This window comes from Lissotriton vulgaris, chromosome 8 (genome assembly GCF_964263255.1).
Source record: "Lissotriton vulgaris chromosome 8, aLisVul1.2, whole genome shotgun sequence".
NCBI lineage: Eukaryota > Metazoa > Chordata > Amphibia > Caudata > Salamandridae > Lissotriton > Lissotriton vulgaris.
In genome coordinates this window covers 904305064-904323685 of record NC_141696.1, presented here as the reverse complement: position 1 = coordinate 904323685, position 18622 = coordinate 904305064, and positions in this window count along the sequence as shown.

Sequence of the window (18622 nt, the reverse complement as noted above, 5' to 3'; positions counted from 1 at the left end):
CGCTGTTTAGTAGGTCAATTGTCATGATTTTGGTCTTTTTAACATTCAATTTGAGGCAATTTGTTTGTATATAGTCATCAAAAGCATTTATAAGTTGTGGAGACCAACAGGTGTGTGGCTCAGAAGAATAGTATCATCACCATATTGGAGGTAGCTAGTTTGCACTTCCCCCAACCTTGGCGCGTGAGCATTTACAAAGTCTAAATGCTGGGCAAGATCTGATAAAAAAAGTTTAAAAAGGTAGGGGGCAAGAACACATCCTTGCTTTAGGCCATTATATGTACTAATTTCCCTTGATAAAGAACTACAGTCACCCAGCCTGACCTTGACTCAGGTATCTGTAAACAGAAGAATAATAGCCCTCAACCCCTTCCCTGGGGTACCCCAGCCAAGCAATTTTTCCCATAACTGATTCTGAGGCACTGAATCAAAAGCTGCCTTAAGATCAATAAAGGCTATAAGCACATTTAGTCTTTTTAAGACAGCCCGCTCTGTAAGTACAGTCAGTGCCAACAGGTTGGTAGTGGTAGACTGGCCCTTCCGAAAGCCAGTTTGGTTGAATTGAATGATATCTTCCTGCCCAGCCCATTTTTCCAATTCGCTCAATAGTCTAGAGGCAAAAACCTTAGCATCAACATCCATTAACGAGATTAAATGATAGTTAGCTGGATTGACAACCGAACCACATTTATAAATAGGCTGCTATATACTACCTTGTCATGATGCTGGCACAATTTCCAATGTCAGTACTTCATTAAACAATTGGTATAGAATATCAGCCTGCATTGGCACGAAACAAGGCATTAGGCAGTCCGTTAGGAACCAGTGCACCCGTAGTGCAAAGCCCACGCAGCAGAGTTACTAAATGATTACAACTTACACATTCTAAAATAGTATTCAAATCAAGACCGGAATCATTCATTTTCACAGGGGTAATCATCCCCTTGCACATGCCACTCACCATATTAATTGTTGATGTACTATTTTCCCCATAACTTAGGACAGACTTAAGACAAACTTAAGACAAAATCCTAACTTTACTACTACTAAATGTCTTTGTTGAATACTAAAAGTAGTACATTTAGGATTTTGTCTTAAGTTAGTTCTGTGAATCGGGCCCGTAATATCTGTCATGAGGGCACTGCCTCGAGTGCGCTAGTTTGGTCAACCGGGAACGTAACTTAATCGTGCGCTAGCAATCCTTGCCATTCAGCGGAGGAAACAACCCAGAAGAAGACTTGGACTACTATCCCCTGATTCAGTATGCTCCGATGCACTGCATAAACTAGAACTGCCCATAACGGAAATTATGGACAGCGCTGCAGCGTCGGAAATTCTGGATGGATTGCTGTTCCCCGGTGGTCAGGTAATGGTGCTCTGCACCGTGGACTCGCGGTCTGTGCATGCGGGGTGGGAAAACCTACCTCTCTTGCGTTGGCGAGCTGCTCTGCTCATGTGGAAAGAAGGGTTACCGATCTTCCACACTCGCACGGCTGGTAAATTCTCTGTGATTTCCTCTGTTGGCGAGCCACTGCCTGTAGTTCATGCGGCGGGAACATTATCGTTCGCAACAAGTGGATAGTAAGACACTTATTAACTTCCGCTTATGGTATTATGATTTGTTGGGGATAAATAACCAGCAAGAACATTGTGACATGTTAATTACTCGAGTATTTTGTGGTACAGTGTTATATCCTACTAACTTGGAAAGGGATTTATATTTATATATTTGCTGTTGATTTGGCTCTATTTAACAGGGGTGGTTCAAGAGTGGTATTGGACTACACTACACTCAAACCCTGTGGCATCTTGTGGAGTCTAGAAAGGGTATGCCATCGTATGCAGCAATACAGTGGTTTCTTTTGTGATAACCATTACTTAGAGTATATAGATATATGTGGTGTCTCAATGTTCTATGAATGTTCTTTTATATATTCTTACACAGCAAACTTGATGAAGTGATTTATGTTTCTATACAGCTGCATATGTATTTATTGTTACAGGTATATAGGGTTGCCTTACATGGTTCTTTGATGTATTGTGAAATACATACTCTATGATTGGAGTAGAGTTATTTATGAGTTCCAGTGTCATTTCAGGTCACCCTCCCCGCTGTTCCCTTCCTATTCTTCCCTCACTTGATTCCCCCACTGACCTGTGCAATCAAGGCTATTCTGGCTTGGGAATATCAAAAGGTGGCTTTTTGCGCAACACACCATCCCTGATGATTTTCTGCTCTGACAATATCCAAGCAGCAGACTCAATTAAACACAATTGCTTCCAACCGCTATGGAAGACTCTCTAGTTGAAATACCACGGTGTTCCTTCAATGTATTCTATATCCCCTGTGGGCTTAAGCCACCTTAAACAAGCTTAAACACACTGGAAGCCTGACAATACAGAAGAAATGCAGAGCCAGGGGGTGAACGGGCAAGGGGACTACAGTTCTAATGCTCCGAGGCTTCCAACTGCCTCCACTCAGCCTTGAGCTGCTTTATTTCTTCCTTTGATCCTTTTTTGTTACCAGCCCAACTCAACCTCCCCCCAGCCCTGGGCCCCCATCCTGTGCTAAGTGCTCTGTCACAGAGAGGCACTAGCGGGGGTCTGGGGGTTATAGCAGCTGGCCGGCAGGCACTCACTCCCCAATGAGGGCAGGATATCCAAGATGGCCAAAACAGCCAAAATCTTGCTGACAGAGTCACAAAGTTACAATGCCACAGTCACAGTGCTGCTTTTAATATGCCCCCTCAAAAGGCACTCACTTAGCGCCCCCCCAGCCTCCTGCAATGAGCTATCTCTGCTGTGGGCTTCGATCTGCTCCTGTTTAGCCCCACTGTGCCTGAGGTGCTGCTTCCGCGGCTGCTGATCTCTCAGCTGCACTCCTTTGCCCTCTGCTGTAAAGGCATGCTTGCACCATGGCGGTGATGATGGCAGTAGCGGTGTAATGCAATGCAGGCGGGGGTCAGCTACCACGGGTTGGCTATTGCTTCATCATGCTTGCTTGCTTCTCCGCAGCCCCTGAGGTCCAATCTGAGCTAGGTGATGATACAAACAGATGCTGCAGACATGGACCGACTGGCGGAAGCCACATCCACCAACACTAAAACCACTTGCGGCTTGCCTGCGCACTGCTGAACTCACTTCAGATTTAGTCAATAGGGTAAACATATTACAAGTGCACAATGTACGATAATATATTAATTTTTAAGTGAAATTCACTCAATCTGCTGTTTTACGGCACTGTGAATCTACTGATCGGCACTGCGGATTCGCTCGGAAACCCAGCACAATCCCCTCATTTCATTGGACACATAGGGACCACACCTTTTTCCCCCATTAAACCCCACCCAAAACTTGATACTTTATTAGGGAACAGAGAAATAAGGACATACCTTGGAGAATCTGGTGTTTTACTGTAACAGTCAACAACTATTTACAATTCCTGCAGCATCAACACCTGCTCCTGCTGAAGATCCTGTTCTGCTGGAAAATGAGGAGGATGAAGAATGTGCAGCACCTTAGAGGAAGTAACGCGACATGTGGTGATTCTTCAGTATACCATCAGGCAAAAACAAAGTTTCTGCTAAAATTGTCAAATGCAATGTCTGTAGCAAAGACGTTTCTCGAGGAACAGCAATTAATTACAGTCAATGCACCTCTTCCATGTGGAAACATGATAAGACAATCCATGAGAAAACATGCCACAGGATGCTGTGTGAGAAGTAAGCTGCTTCCCATTCTTCTGCTTCATTGACAACAGGTGTGGCACATTCCACCTCATCAACCATAATGGTGGCAACTGTGGCCCCTAATTTGGAACACATGACAACCCATTGTTTACGGTGTCATATTCCTGTTGGACTAAATACGCCCATATTTTAAAGGCGAGGCAAGCTTTTCCCTGCAAATGGATGCAGTGTTAAGTTGAAGTTCCTGTGTCTCCTGTAGTCTCCATTAAAGGGAACCCAGGGGGTGTTCAATCACTATTCACCCCTTTCTAGGTGGCACACAGTTAGGGTGACTCCAGCATACCTGATAGACTCTGTGTTTGAATTGGAAATACTGTGCAAGGACAATGGCACGCCTTCATTGGCACATAATTACATTGAACTGAGCTGAGTAAATATTTTCGGGATTTCTTGTCTTTTCTTTCCCTTATACAATTTGGGATATTGGTACAAGAGGTGTTTGGACATAATATCGGGAAAATAATATTGTGATTAAAAAAATTGGGCTCTAAGGGGATACAGGTGGGTACATTTTTTTAAAATTTAAGTTTGAAATTTAAATGGTAAGGTACCAATTTTAATGATATGCTAATTAATAACTTCGAATTTTAAAATGCATTTTATCATACTAATATTTTTAATATATTTGAAGTTGTACCTCAATATCTCACTGTGACCGTTGGTGGTGGTCACAGTGAGATACTCAGGTGGTGCTCGATCTTTGACAAAAGTCTGACTACTAGACAGCACCAACCACGTGATCTGCATATAGCCAAATAAGAAATATCCAGTAGAACATCTAATGAAGGACAAAGTGAAGACAGGTGAATGCATTAGGCCTCACTATAGGGCAGATCATTTGTGCACCTCTGACAAGCAGGGACCTTTAAAAGTGGAAAACTATCCCTGATGAAGGCCCCAGACCCATGTGGGATCAGAGCATGGGCCAAAACATGTTGGCACCTTTAATGGGGTACAACTAAACAAATTATAGTCATTATAACCCCAAATTGTGTACGTTTTTATCCATACCCCAGGTACCCTCCTAATAAACATACCGTTTGGATATACCTGAAGGTATTTTTATGATCACTCATCTGGTTGAGTCCCCCCAGTAGTACCATCTTACCTGGGTGTGGAAAGTCGCCTACTATGATTCATGCCACGATAAGTGAGTGAGGCATCTATTCCAATATTTTTGGATAACCCACAGCCCAGAGATCTGTCAAAGTGCATCAGAAGTAGTTGCCCTGTTATCTGTTTGGGGACTCTTGGTAGCATATCATTCAGTATTTCGCTTGCAGGTTCCTAGGAGCTAGTGCTTGCCTCTCTTTAAAAAAAATGTTTTATCAATTATACAGCATCAAGGATCTTCTACATTATACATCATGAACTAGATGTGCTGGCATATCCTGAACATTTAATACAAACTCAGTTCCCTCTCCCAAGTCCCCCCGGGTGTAGCTCAGGAGTGCTAATATACAAAATCTATTGCTGAATAAAACATATGCATCAGATGAGGTTGCATCGATTTATACAGTTAGTGCATTCATCCATCTAATAGCAATCCACCTATTGGCAAGCACTGCCCCATGGTTAAGAATCTGCAGCTAAGTTTTCTTTTTATAGGGGCAGGGAGAAGGCCCAGCAACACTTCATGGGGGAGCCCTCAAACTCCCAGCCAGTAGCTTGTTTTAGGGTCAGCAGGACCTCCCTCCAAAAGGGTATAATGTCTGTGCAGTGTCATACCATATGCAAAAAATCGGCCTCGAGCGTCGTTCAGTGAGGCAACCCATCCGACCGCATAGAGTAGACAGCATGCAAGGTCCTGAGGTGAACATAAATGCATTGTATAAGTTTAATTCAAGCGTTGGAGCTAACTGTGCGCGTCTGTTTGTGTACCTTGTGCTAGTCTTGTGGTGTCAGGTCCTCCCCTGTCCTTCCGGTCATCTGGCATGTGCCTCCGGGGTGATCCCTCGGGCAGCTTCCCGAATCACTTTGTACAGGTCTGTGATGACTCTCCAGCCCCATATCATATCTAGTAACCCATTCAGTGTCTGAGAGGATACAGTTTCATCTGGGGAGCTAGCCCAGTGCACGGGGGCAGTGGCAAACATCTTACTATACTGCAAGTATTGTCTTGTGCCCAGTGCAAATGAGTCTGTTGCATCCTCCTGGGAAATAATTGACCCCTCAAGTATAGATCACCCAGCACTTCGCACCCCCCTTCTTTCCATTTTTTTCCAGACATGATGTTCTCTATGTCTGTGAAGGGTTTTAGTGCCCATATCGGCATATCTCCTTCATATGGGGCCCTGCATAGGGTTTTTGTGACCATCCGTTCCCAGATTCAGCCCATCGCCTAACTCAGTAAGGGTAAGTGTCCTCGATTCGTGCTCCACACATGAGGAGATCCGGGAGCTTTCAATGTCCATCCAGTCCGCCCAGCAACCTCTTTTCCCAAATATCCCCCTTGTCAAACCATTGGACAGCATGTTGGAGATGGGCTACTACATAATAGTACTCTAGTTTGGGGAGTTCAATTCCCCCTCTTTCCCAGGTTTGCTGCAACATGTGCAGTCTGATTCATTTGCGCTTTTTGGACAACAATAGATCGAATAGGATACCGTACAACTCTTGATAGTATCACCAAGGGATCTCATGTAGAGCACCATGCAGGACATATAGGCAGCAAGGCCGAACTTCCATCTTGACTAGGGCTGTCTTCCCCATCAATGTTATAGGGAGGTTTTTCCAGAGTCAGGCAGATGCATGTAGTGCAGTAAGCACCCTCCCTATGTTCAGATCCAGGAATCTTAGTTTCTCAGTGGCTATCCCGATACCTAGGTAGCGCACCCCCACAGACATCACAGCAGCGCAAGCTTTGGGAACAGCGCAGGGTCCATGATCGCCAGTGTTCCAAGCGGTAGAACCTGTGACATCTGTGTGTTCATCAAGAGGCAAGATAATTCCACAAATTACGACAGTGCCGATATCAGCACTGGTAGTGCCTCAGTCGCTTCCCGCAGATACACCAGGGTATCGTCCACCTAGAGTGAGAACGTGTGCATGGTGCCCCCACCTTAATCCCTTAAAGGTGCAAGCCTGCACTGCAGCAGCCCCACCAGCTGTTTCATTGCCACCATGAAGAGTAGCAGTGATAGGGGGCAACTGTGCCTCATGCCCTGGCACAATGTGAAGGACTCAGAGACAAGGCCCCAGTTCGAACTCTGGGGGTTGGTGCACTATTCAATAACTTATGCTGCTCGATGAATTTAGGCCCAAAATCCATTGATGTGGGGAGGAGGAGGGGCAGGTTGGGGGTAGTAAACTATGGATTACGGAGTATTACAGGTAAGTAAGCATAAAAAAATAAAACAAATTTTGTTGTGTGCACTGCATCGCATTTAGGGATGCAGTACGCGCAACGAAATTCATTTTATTTATTTATATGTGTACTTACCTGTAATCGTCCGTAATCCATAGTTTACTACCCCCCACTTTGCCCCTCCCCCTCCCCACATCACCGCCCAGCAGCTACTTCCACCACTGACTGCTACGGCTCTTGGGTATGAACCCACACTGATCTTGGCGTATGAGAGTAGGTAGGTAGGGAAGCATTCGGACACCAACAGGCCACTCAGTATTTTTGTGTCATCATTCAGCATCGAAAGTGGCCTGTAAGACTTCACGTCATAAAAAAGCCTTGCCCGGTAGGGCACCAACAGCACAAGTGCCTCATGTATAGTGCCAGGGAGGTGACCCAATCGGTATGCCTCACCATATACCTCCAGTAGTCTATCGACAATTAGATCTGCGTATTTATGATAACATTCTTCAGAGAAGCCATTGACTCCTGGTGTTTTAGCAGATTTCTGGTTTTCCAGCAAGGCAAGAATCTCTTCTCTACTCAGATCCACCTTAAGTGTGGCCCTATCTTTCGGTCCTAGGCAGGGTAATTCCATGCATGTTAAAAATATCTGTCCCACTAAGGCCCGTCGCCATCAACCTTTCAACGTATACTTCTGTAAGATGGAGTCATAGTGTATTGTTTATACCTGCTTGTGATGTAACTAATGTGCCCACTGGGTCCCACAGTGCCAAAATGGGTTCTCAGGGGTCTTGTTACCTCACCAGTCTCAACAGCAACTCTCCCATCTTTTCCACCTCAGCGTGGCATCTCTGTCTGTGGGCTGTGTAAGTGTATTTTTCCAGTCTATGCCAATCTTCAAGTACCTCACTGCATATGCAGCGCCACTCTTCTAGTTGAAAGGGTTGTGTCTGGAGTGCCTGTTCCACGTCTGACAGTTTGGATTTGTCTCGTTCTGAGTCTTGCATCAACTGCGCTGCACACCATATAATGCATTCATACACACTCCCCTAAGTACCACTTTTATTGCTTTCCAGTTGTGAGTACCGCTGTTAGAACTTCCCCAGTTCTCTTGGAAATAATGGTCAAGAGCCTCCTGGACCGTGTCCAGAAATGGTGTGTCTGTAAGTGCCTCTGCCCACAGGCACCATAAAGGCACCACGGGACGCAGTCGTCCTCTTGCCAGTGGAATCAAACGGGGGAATTGTCAGAGCAATACCTCACCAGATATGTCACCTCACGAGTCAGGACTGCAAGGCCCGAGGTCAAGAGACAGTAATCTAGTCTGCTATATGTACCCATGGTCGGCGTATAACAGGAGAATATTCTAGAGTTCGGAGGTTTTTCCCTCAATATGTCCAATAACGGATAAGGCAGCATCAGTGAATGTTGTTGTGATGTCATGTAAAGTTTTGTGTTTGCTTTTGGAGCTTCGCAGTCTAGTGTTGCATCTAATACACAAGTACAGTCACCAGCGAGCAATAGGTCATTATTAAGGTACGGGGCTGCTGCTGTCACCCACTCTGTAAAAAAACTGTGAAGTGTCTACATTCAGTGCAAATACATTAATAAGGCAGAGATCCCACCCATCCAGGCATCAAGAAAGGATCATGAACAGCCCTCTGTTTCTACAACATGACCTCTATGCTGAAACGGCGCCCGGGAGCTACCCAGGTCAAGGTACCCCGTGCAAACCCTGAATACGATGTGGAGTATAATTGAGCCCTACATTGTTTATGCAGGGAAGGGAGGCAATACCCCTATACATGTGTCTCCTATAATAAAGCAACAGAAATGTTATACCGCCTAAGATATGCATGCAGTCTTTGACGCTTCTCCGGTCAGGACAGTCCCCTGCCATTCCATGTCATGAATTTAAATGTCATTTCAACCATCCCAACTAAGTGACAAGATCAATCCAACACCCAGAGCTCCAAACACCATCCCCTTGTATCCGCTTACACCCATCCACCTGAGCTGACACCTACCCCACTGAATGAAACAAGAGAAAAACTCCCCAAACCGGCAACTCCCCAACCTCATGGGTAGTACTACCAACTCATCCCGCCTTACAATGAGTGACACTAGAAGCTGCAGGTCCCACCCCACACTCAACATTATGCTCATGATCAAAGCAAACTAGAGCTTGAGATAACTGTTATGCAATGCTAGGTCGGTGCACCACGACCAGCAGTAGGAAAGGAAAAACTCCCCCTCCCACTACGACACTGCAGCCAGATGACCCCTGGTCCCTACATGTTGAGACTGTACACCTCTGTATCTTGTATAGATGAAGCCTCTGTCAGTTCCCCCACATGTATGGAGAAGTGTGGCTCAGGGGTTAGAGGCGGCAGACCCGGAAGCTGAGATCGGCCCTGGACCAGGGTTCAATTCCCCGCCTCGGCGGGTCTTGAGCTCAAAAAATTCCACGGACTTGATAATTCTCGCTCCGGTGCCTTCTCAACTCACGGGTTCACACTCTGCGACTCTGGGCAATAGCTTGCTTAATCTCCACAACGGCCCCTCGCGGCGGGATGCCTGGCTTTCACCTTGTGGATACCCTGCCAGGGTTATCTCACAGGGGAATACCAGGACGGGTTCCCTAAGCAAGCGCCGGGAAACCCTTTGTGGGTAGCTGTGCGCTATATAAGCTCAAATACATTTACATTTACATTTACATTTACATGTATATAATAATTGGAGCTGAGAAACGACAGGCAGAGTCCCGGGTCACCATTTTCCCCCTACTCCTGCAACATTAAAAGGCAGATGGACAATTTCCAAAGGACAGAAGTTTATTGGATGGGATCCCCCCTTCGAGTCCCCACAGGGACTCTCAGCCAAGTCACCACCTGCCCTTGCATCTGTCCTGCACACACAGCGTACCTAAGAGGGATAAAACCATGATTGGCCATCATCTGTACTGTCCGTGCAGTACTCAGGGCCACTCTGTCGGTCCAGACAGGATTTTGGCATTGCCTGCAGGGCATCAATATCATGCAATGTTCCATCAGAGCAAAACTCTTTGTGCCCCTGCCTGGCTTGTGAGCCAGATTGTGTATTCCTCATGTTTCGCCTCATCTGTCTCAGCAGCTGAGAAGAAGAAGTATACCTTTCCCAAGTAAACCACCCGGACCTTCCCCAGGATATCAGACTGTAGCGTAGATTAAGGTTGTGGAGCCTCCCCATAACTGCCAAGAATTTTCACCACTGCTCTTGAACCTTAAGGGAGTAGTCAAGGAACACAGATATCCAAGTGGCCCTCAAAGTTCAGCTGGCCCTTCACTCGCACCTGCTGCAATATTGCATCCCTGTCTCTGTAGTTAAAAGGCTGGGCATTAATGGCCTTCAGCACACCACAGTTCTCTCTCAGGTCAGGCAGGCAGCCCCCATCTGGCAGGCTGCTGAGGCTATGGGCCACCCCAGGCAGCCTCACTACCAGCACAGCAGAGCAGGGTACACCCTCCCCTGCCTCCAGCATTCTCTCAGAGGACCCACAAACCTCATCACAGAGGTCATTTCTATGCAGGCACTTCTGGAGCCACCTTGACAGCTCCTCACACTGCCTTTGAGGGCTTCTTTCTGTGGAGTTTCATCACTAGGCCAGGCAGAGCTCACCCCATAACGGCAGGTCTGGCCCTGCATTATTCATTGCGGCACTCATGAGGTGGGGCCGGGGACAGTTCCCGGGACCGTCGAGCACGCCGCAACCATGTGCAGAACACATCGGAGATCCAGCCAGTCTGGTGGTGTGATGCACAGCAGGATTTTGACAGATTATTGGGGTTAGTGGCGGAGCTCTTTAAAAGCGCTTCCACTATCTTGGCTGATCAGGCCACGTTCCCAGTGCATGCATGTCTTATATCTTGCAATATACCTTTCACTTCTATTCTGTCACATTTGGGGGATGGTTGTCCTCTCCTACATGAATTACATCATATTTTGTCGTTGCCCTCCCATAGATTGCATTAGAATAATATTCAGTACATTTCCAGTTTTATAGATTCTGATGATGCACTTTCTTGGATATAGGTGTACGTCATGTGATGTAGTAACTGCTTTCTTTTCTGTAAAGTGATACATTTGGTAGCCTCTGTCATTGTATCTGTAAGTAGTGTAATTGTATAAATATATATGATATTTTAAGTTTTGCAAGGTCTGTATTAATATGGTAAAAAATGCAAAGTGCAATTACTTTTATTTTGTACACTTACATGAATGTTCTGTTGAGATTTTCTGTTGTGGGTGTTCTAATCTGGAGAAGGTGCTTTCTTTTATATTGAATGAAAAAATAACATACACTACATATTAAATGGTACTTTGTTGATAGTTTATAGAAGATGAAGGTTTTTTTGTGTTTGTTATGTGGGTGAGTTTTTAATTTGTTATTTATTTATGTTTACTTACTTCCCTATGTCTTTTTGCTGGTTTGTGAAAGTTGTTATTTTTTGGCAGTTTATCAGTTTTCAAGTTGAACATTTATTCTTTTAGGAAGGCTATGTTAGAAGATAAAAGTTAGAGAGTGAATTAATATTTATTTGCAATTGTACATTTTTATGTTTCATAACAGTTATGTTTCAGTTTAAATATAAGTATTTACATATTAGGTTATGTAGCTATTGATCTATATATTTCTTCTTTAAAGGTTTTTTGCAAGAATCTAGCAGAGTTTCCTTGTCTTTGAGGGTTTGTCATTTTTGAGTTTTTAGTTGGTTAAAATAGTGTGCATTTTATATTGCTGCTTTAATTGTTTGTTTGATTTTATTGGTTAAATGTGTTTATAGTTTTATTATGTACAGTATTTTGTTTTAATTTAGATATGTGTATAACACGTTCTGGGTTAATTTGAAGTTTTTGTTTTATGTGAAGTGTTTTATTTACATTTTATTAATGATTATTTAATTATGTTGGGGATAATATTGTTGTTGATGTTGTATGAATCAATATTTTTGACATATTATCTGTTGATTTAAAGGTAACAATATTTTTGTTTCCGATATTTTTGTTTTCGATATATGCGTTTTTTATAGTTAAATATGTGGAGCGGATATTTTTTCTATCAATATTAGGGTCCCGATTACAATATTGGGTTGTCGGACTGCTATCCACTGTTGCATCGATCAGGAGACCACCCAACAAGCAGTCAGTGGTCTGACCACCCAATGACGATATGACCGCCATGGTGGCAGTCGGAAAGTGCTAATTTACAATGCAGCTTGTTTTGCGGTCCAGGAAAAGGCCTGTAGCACAAGCTGCAGTGTAAATGAGCACTTTGTGCACAGCCATGCACTGTGTGCCATGCACCATGTGGTACATGGCACGCGATGCATTGATGTGTGTGGGGTCACTATATGTGTGCACTGGGCCCCTTTACTGTGTCCCACGAGGGACGGGCCTTGTTTGGGGCACCCAAAGTCCCTTTCCGAAAGCCTTTTCATGGTGGTCATATCACCATGAAAAGGCTGTTGGAAAGGGACATCGTAATCCCGATGGGGGAGCCACGCTCAGCACAGCCTCTTGTTGGTAGTACGATTCCGACAGCTGCACTGCTGGTATCAGAGGATTCTGTCGGAGGCGACGGTCTTTCCCCTGACTGCTGAGGTCCAACCACCTGCACTGTAATTTCTGTCGGGGGACAGTCACCGACGGCCTGTTAGTGACGGTCTGCTCAACATCGTAATCTGCCCCTAAATTTCCAATATTTTTGTGTTTTGATAATTAATGGATCAATGTCAGTGATCTGTACAGGGTGCATACCTTATTTTCTCATAACTTAAACCCTTCTGTACTAATGGAAAAATAGCAGACATTCCATCACCCTTCTGTATGTTAAACTATAACTGGTGGAAGGCACGAACATCCTATTACAGTTTCACTTGTTTTACTTATTTTCTTTTTCACAATAAATTAAGTCCACAGCATTCCCCTAACCAGCCAGCTGATTGACGTACTGAGCAAATGGCATCTTTTCCTGCCGACACACTGTTACATTTCAATAAAATATTACCTACCTCGTTAATTTGTAACTTAGGATTTATAAACATAATAGACAATATAAATGTAGCCTACATGTAATTCTGCTGAAAAAGTCAAATCTGTAATGTGGTTTGGGGTGCCTATTTTATGTTAGTCACTTTTAAGGCATGGTTTGGGGCATACCTAATCTATTGATAGAGGCCTAATAAAAAGTACAAATGAGAAGAGAACTATTCAAACCTTTCTTGGCACCCGTGCCACAAGATGCCAGATTCAAATGACACCTATTTAGAATCTTCCCAAACCAACACTCTGCTACAAACCTCAAATGGTGCATAAAAAATGATGGGAACTTGAAGAGATCAATGGAAAAATGAGAGGGTCTTATTTACAAGCCCCTTGCGCCGCAGGTGCGTCACTTTTGATATATGAAAAAGTGAGGTACTGGCGGAGCAAGGGGCTTGTAAATAAGCCCCAGTGTATCTGCGGACTGGCATGTGTTTCTGAGGCAGCGTTAGCAGAAAGTGCTGTAAGTCATTTAAAGGGAAGTAGACTGAAATGTATGGCAGCTGGCATCTGTGATAGGTGAAGAAGATTTTCTTAGCTATAGGTTTCTCCTTCAATCTTGGCTTGAGCTTCTACATCCTATTGTTGGCAATCATGTGTCAGTATAAGATCAACACGTATTTTCAATATATCAGTATGATAAGTGTGAGTGGAGCCTCTAATTTTATCATAAAATGCTTAGGTCATTCATTCTGCTGTTCATGTTGTCTTTAATACATTTATATTCCCTGTTTGCTTCACAACGTGTAACAAGGACTAATTAGGAACAGCGGGCCGTAATAAACCCTACTCCTTGCATTGATTTGTAAACTGAATGATTGCATTCACCGATTCTTTAACAGCCTTGGTATTTTAGAGACAAATTCTGTCCTGTTATTAGGGATGGTATTTTACGCCAACAACTTAAACCACATAATAATAAAATGAGACCTTTCCAGGACTAGCCTAGGTGACGTTGTAAAATTGAGTTTTTTATTACAATTGCCCTTTCAACATTTGCAAAAGCTTTAACATTACACAGTGGCCTTCACAGAATATTAAGCACAGCAACTGTGTTGAATTACAAGGGCGTTTTCCAAAATGTTGTAGGAAGTGATAAAATGTGTTTACCAAGTATTTTTCCATCCAGTCAGCCATTTGGTCATAGTTTTCAGATGGGAATGCAACAGGTTTAAATATCAATATTTACCTTTTTGTTACCGAGCAATTAATTAATGTTTACCTTTTTGTTACTGCGCAATTGATTCATTTGTTGCATGTCAGTAGCCCACAGACTTGATGAGTCACAACTTACCGATGGATCTGTAAGAAATTGCAAATGTGCTTCAGTTTTCCTATTTAAAATGTACACATGCTCATTCTGAAGACAATACATTAGCGTTTTTACATCCTGAGATGTGATGTTTTTCAAATTACCCCTTCCAATCTTATGTATGAATGCTCTTCATTACTCCGGGTCCCGTTGTCCTCGTCCCATTCCTTACTAAGTGGAGATAACCATCTCCCTTAGGTCAGTTAAGAAATCTCTCACTCACCAACCTGGTGGTGACATGCTTCATCATCGGGCCCCACTAAAGAGGCCGAGTGCCTCTTTAGTGTGCTTGGACGACAGGTCTACTGCGGAGCGGGTTTTCTTGTGAGTTCAGGCGTGCAGTGAGGATAAATTAAATGGTGGTGAAAGATTAAAAATGTCTTCAGTGTATCCAAACCATTTTTAATATTTGATTACTGGGACATAGATTTAAAAGTTAGTATAGGAAATTAGTCCACAATTAGTTGTGTGGTTGTTTCCAAAATTATTTACTGTCAGTCAACATGTTTCTGCCTACAAAACGGTGTTAATTTACCAGGCATTCGTCAGGACTAATAAAGTGTACTAAACTCTGGCGGTATGAGCACGCTAAGGCCCACCCTGACCTAGGGACGTGAACAGTGAAAAAAAGGAGTGACAAAAAAGTGCAAAAGGGAAGATGGATTTCTTCCCATTTACTCCTGGTTTAGGAGGCTTACCAAATTAGGTTTCTGCACCTGTGGAGAGAAACGGACATAGACATACACATAGGACAGGACAAACAATTCGAAATTGGTCCTATTCGCATAGGTAAATCCATGGTGCTCCATTGTTGTGGGTGGACAGTGGGCGGCGCTTTAACAGTATGTTTAACACCAACCTCTATCCCTTGGCAGATAAACACTATTTTAAGGGAGTGTCATGGGCTACAAGTAAACTAGTGAAATGCGGTAGTCGTGGATTAAAAAGGAAGCATGTGTTCCTTGTCAGGATCAATGGAAAACACACTACAAGCCAACCGCCAAAAACAATCTGCTCGAGTTCACGAGCTTTCACCCCCAGCCGCTTAAAGAGAACCTACCGTATGGCCAGTACCTAAGAATTAGGCGCAATTACACCAATGTACAAGACTTCAAGTCACAATCATTTGGCCTAACTGAGAAATTAAAGTCCAGAGGCTATCAAACAACAACTCTGAGTAAAGGGCACGCAACCAACCCCGAGAAGCCCTCTGTGAGGACAAGATCAACAAAAGCGAGGTCATTCCACTCACCTGTGTGACCACATACAGCAGCCTCTCGAACACCATGAAGAAGTCTATTAATAAGAACTGGAGGATAATATCAAGCATCAATAAAGATTGGGACAAACCATTGTTCTCATTTAAGAAGGGGCGCAGTCTAAAAGACGCACTGGTCCACACACGCCCTAGGGAGAACGCACCAGTCGGAGTACGCTCTGTGACAGACTCATGGGGTCTACCAAGAGTGACAGGGCACTTTCCGTGCTCAAACTTAGCGTTTGCCACCTCACCACACCATCTAAATCCTTATCACTGGAAGATGGGAAAATATGGACGCAAAGTGGACATACTAACTGTAATTTGTCTAATGTCATATATCTTATCACCTGCCCTTGCAACCTCCGCTATGTAGGTATGACTACTAGGAAGGTCAAGCAGAGAATCTGCGAGCATAGGAGTAACATCAGGTGTAAAAAAGCTACCACGAAAATAAGCAGGCACTTCCTTGAGAACAACTACACCACCAACGGCATGCGGTGGACTGTGATAGAACAATTGAACACTGGTAACAATATTACTAACCGTCTTTTTGAAAAAGAGCAGAGGTGGGTGTATAGACTAGGGACCCACCTCGCTGGACTCAATGACGAAATCCCGTGGAACTCTGTTTTGAAATGACCCTCCTAATAACGGTATCAGTGCAGTAGGCAGTCTGATATAGACTTCACAATCATTCTACACCTATATTTATCAACTGACTGACGTAGACTCTGCCAACGCCAGGGTTCACTCCATCTGGGTGGCCTCTACTTATCATAACCCCGAGCGCCTGCATCCTGGTTGCCTCTCCATACCCCAAACCCAGCCGGTTGACGCCGCATTTTGAACAGTGAATATGCTCATTCACCGTAACGATACATATCCAAAGGTTAGACGCAAGGTGGTTTATTCCTGAACCATACCACCTCTCCCCGGAAGTTACCCCCTTTTTATACCCGGGCTGTCCAGCTAATATGTATTGTACAGTGACCACCATCACAACTTTTTTGTGCCAACAAGAAAACATCTTTGTTATCACAACTGACATACATCTCTGGGCGAGTTTAATCTTTGTGCAAGTATGAATTACAGACTTTATCTTAAAGATATATTGCGGTCTGGGCTGTGTCCTTTGTTATTGCGCTTATTCCTCGAGCCTATCACTTTGCTTTTTTATGTGAATGCGCTTACACCTCTAGCCTAATAAAGTTAAGCGTTTTGAATATTGCACTCTAATCCTTAGGCAGCAAGACAACGCTTTATGCTTGTGAGCGTCTCTGTACCACATGACCTGGGTCGTCATGACATCGCCGTCTCAACATCAGGTTTGACGCGCTGGTCCGGCCCCGTTCTGACACGGGCTACATGTGATCACAGGCGTCATGACCCGCCTAGCGCTCCGATTGGTTCCACACTCTGTGACTCAACCTACTTACCATGCGGACACAACCCCCGGAAGCGAGCCGCGTTACTTGCCAAAGTACTTGTAAACAGCAACGCTGGTCTGGCTCGTTATCTTTGGGGTCCGGTAGATGGTGCCACAGGTTTACTGAGGGTGCCTGGCGTTGAGGGCGTAAGTGAGCAATCGGCTTTTGGGTGGATCACATCCTGGCAGCAGCATCGCTAAGCTAAGTAACATTCTGCCTATTCCTGACTCCACTATGTTTCTATGTTTCTTTTCCCACGCTAAGGGTGTGCCAATTACACTACCACCCCCCTCCCGTGACCCATGGTGTACACTGATTACACTGAACAAGTGAGACATTTTCATTTTTTATTTCCTGAGCACAGGATCACAGACCCTTGGTCCATTGATCCTGACAAGGAACAGGCGCTTTCTTTTTAATCCACGGCTACCGCATTTCACTAGTTCAAATGTAGCCCACGACACTCCCTTAAAATAGTGTTTATCTGCCAAGGGATAGAGGTTGGTGTTAAACATACTGTTAAAGCGCCGCACACTGTTCACCCAGAACAATGGAGCACCATGGATTTACCTATGCGAATAGGACCAATTTCTAATTGTTTGTCCTGTCCTATGTGTATGTCTATGTCCGTTTCTCTCCACAGGTGCAAAAAACCTAATTTGGTAAGTCTCCTAAACCAGGAGTAAATGGGAAGAAATCCCTCTTCCCTTTTGCACTTTTTTGTCACTCATTTTTTTCACTATTCACGTCCCTAGGTAAGGGTGGGCCTTAGCGCGCTCATACCGCCAGGGTTTAGTACACTTTATTAGTCCTGACGAATGCCTGGTAAATTAACACCGTTTTGAAGGCAGAAACATGTTGACTGACAGTAAATAATTTTGGAAACAACCACACAACTAATTGTGGACTAATTTCCTATACTAACTTTTAAATCTATGTCCCAGTAATCAAATAATAAAAAAATGTTGGATACACTGAAGACATTTTTAATCCTTCACCACCATTTAATTTATCCTCACTGCACGCCTGAACTCACAAGAAAACCCGCTCCGCAGTAGACCTGGCGTCGAAGCACACTAAAGAGGCACTCTGCCTCTTTAGTGGGGCCCGATGATGAAGCATGTCACCACCAGGTTGGTGAGTGAGGGCTTTATTAACTGACCTAAGTGTGGCCAGTGTCCTTTTTCTGTTGCTCTTTTTTGTGGCTTTATGAATACCATAGGACACTTTTTTCTTGTTTGATAGACTTAACCGGGGAATAGGAGTGTTCCATAACTCTCCCTATTTCTCTTTTTGTTGTCAGATAACCATCTCCCGACAGAAAAAAAGATCAGAAGAATGCTGGAACACTAACCCCACCCCTCCCACCTGGAGTACATAAGGGGTACTTACCCAGCATTCTGCCTGAAAAACCAAGCCCACAACCGGAAGACCGGCCATCCGGGAGGGAGGGCGGGCGTATGAATCGGACGAGGACAACGG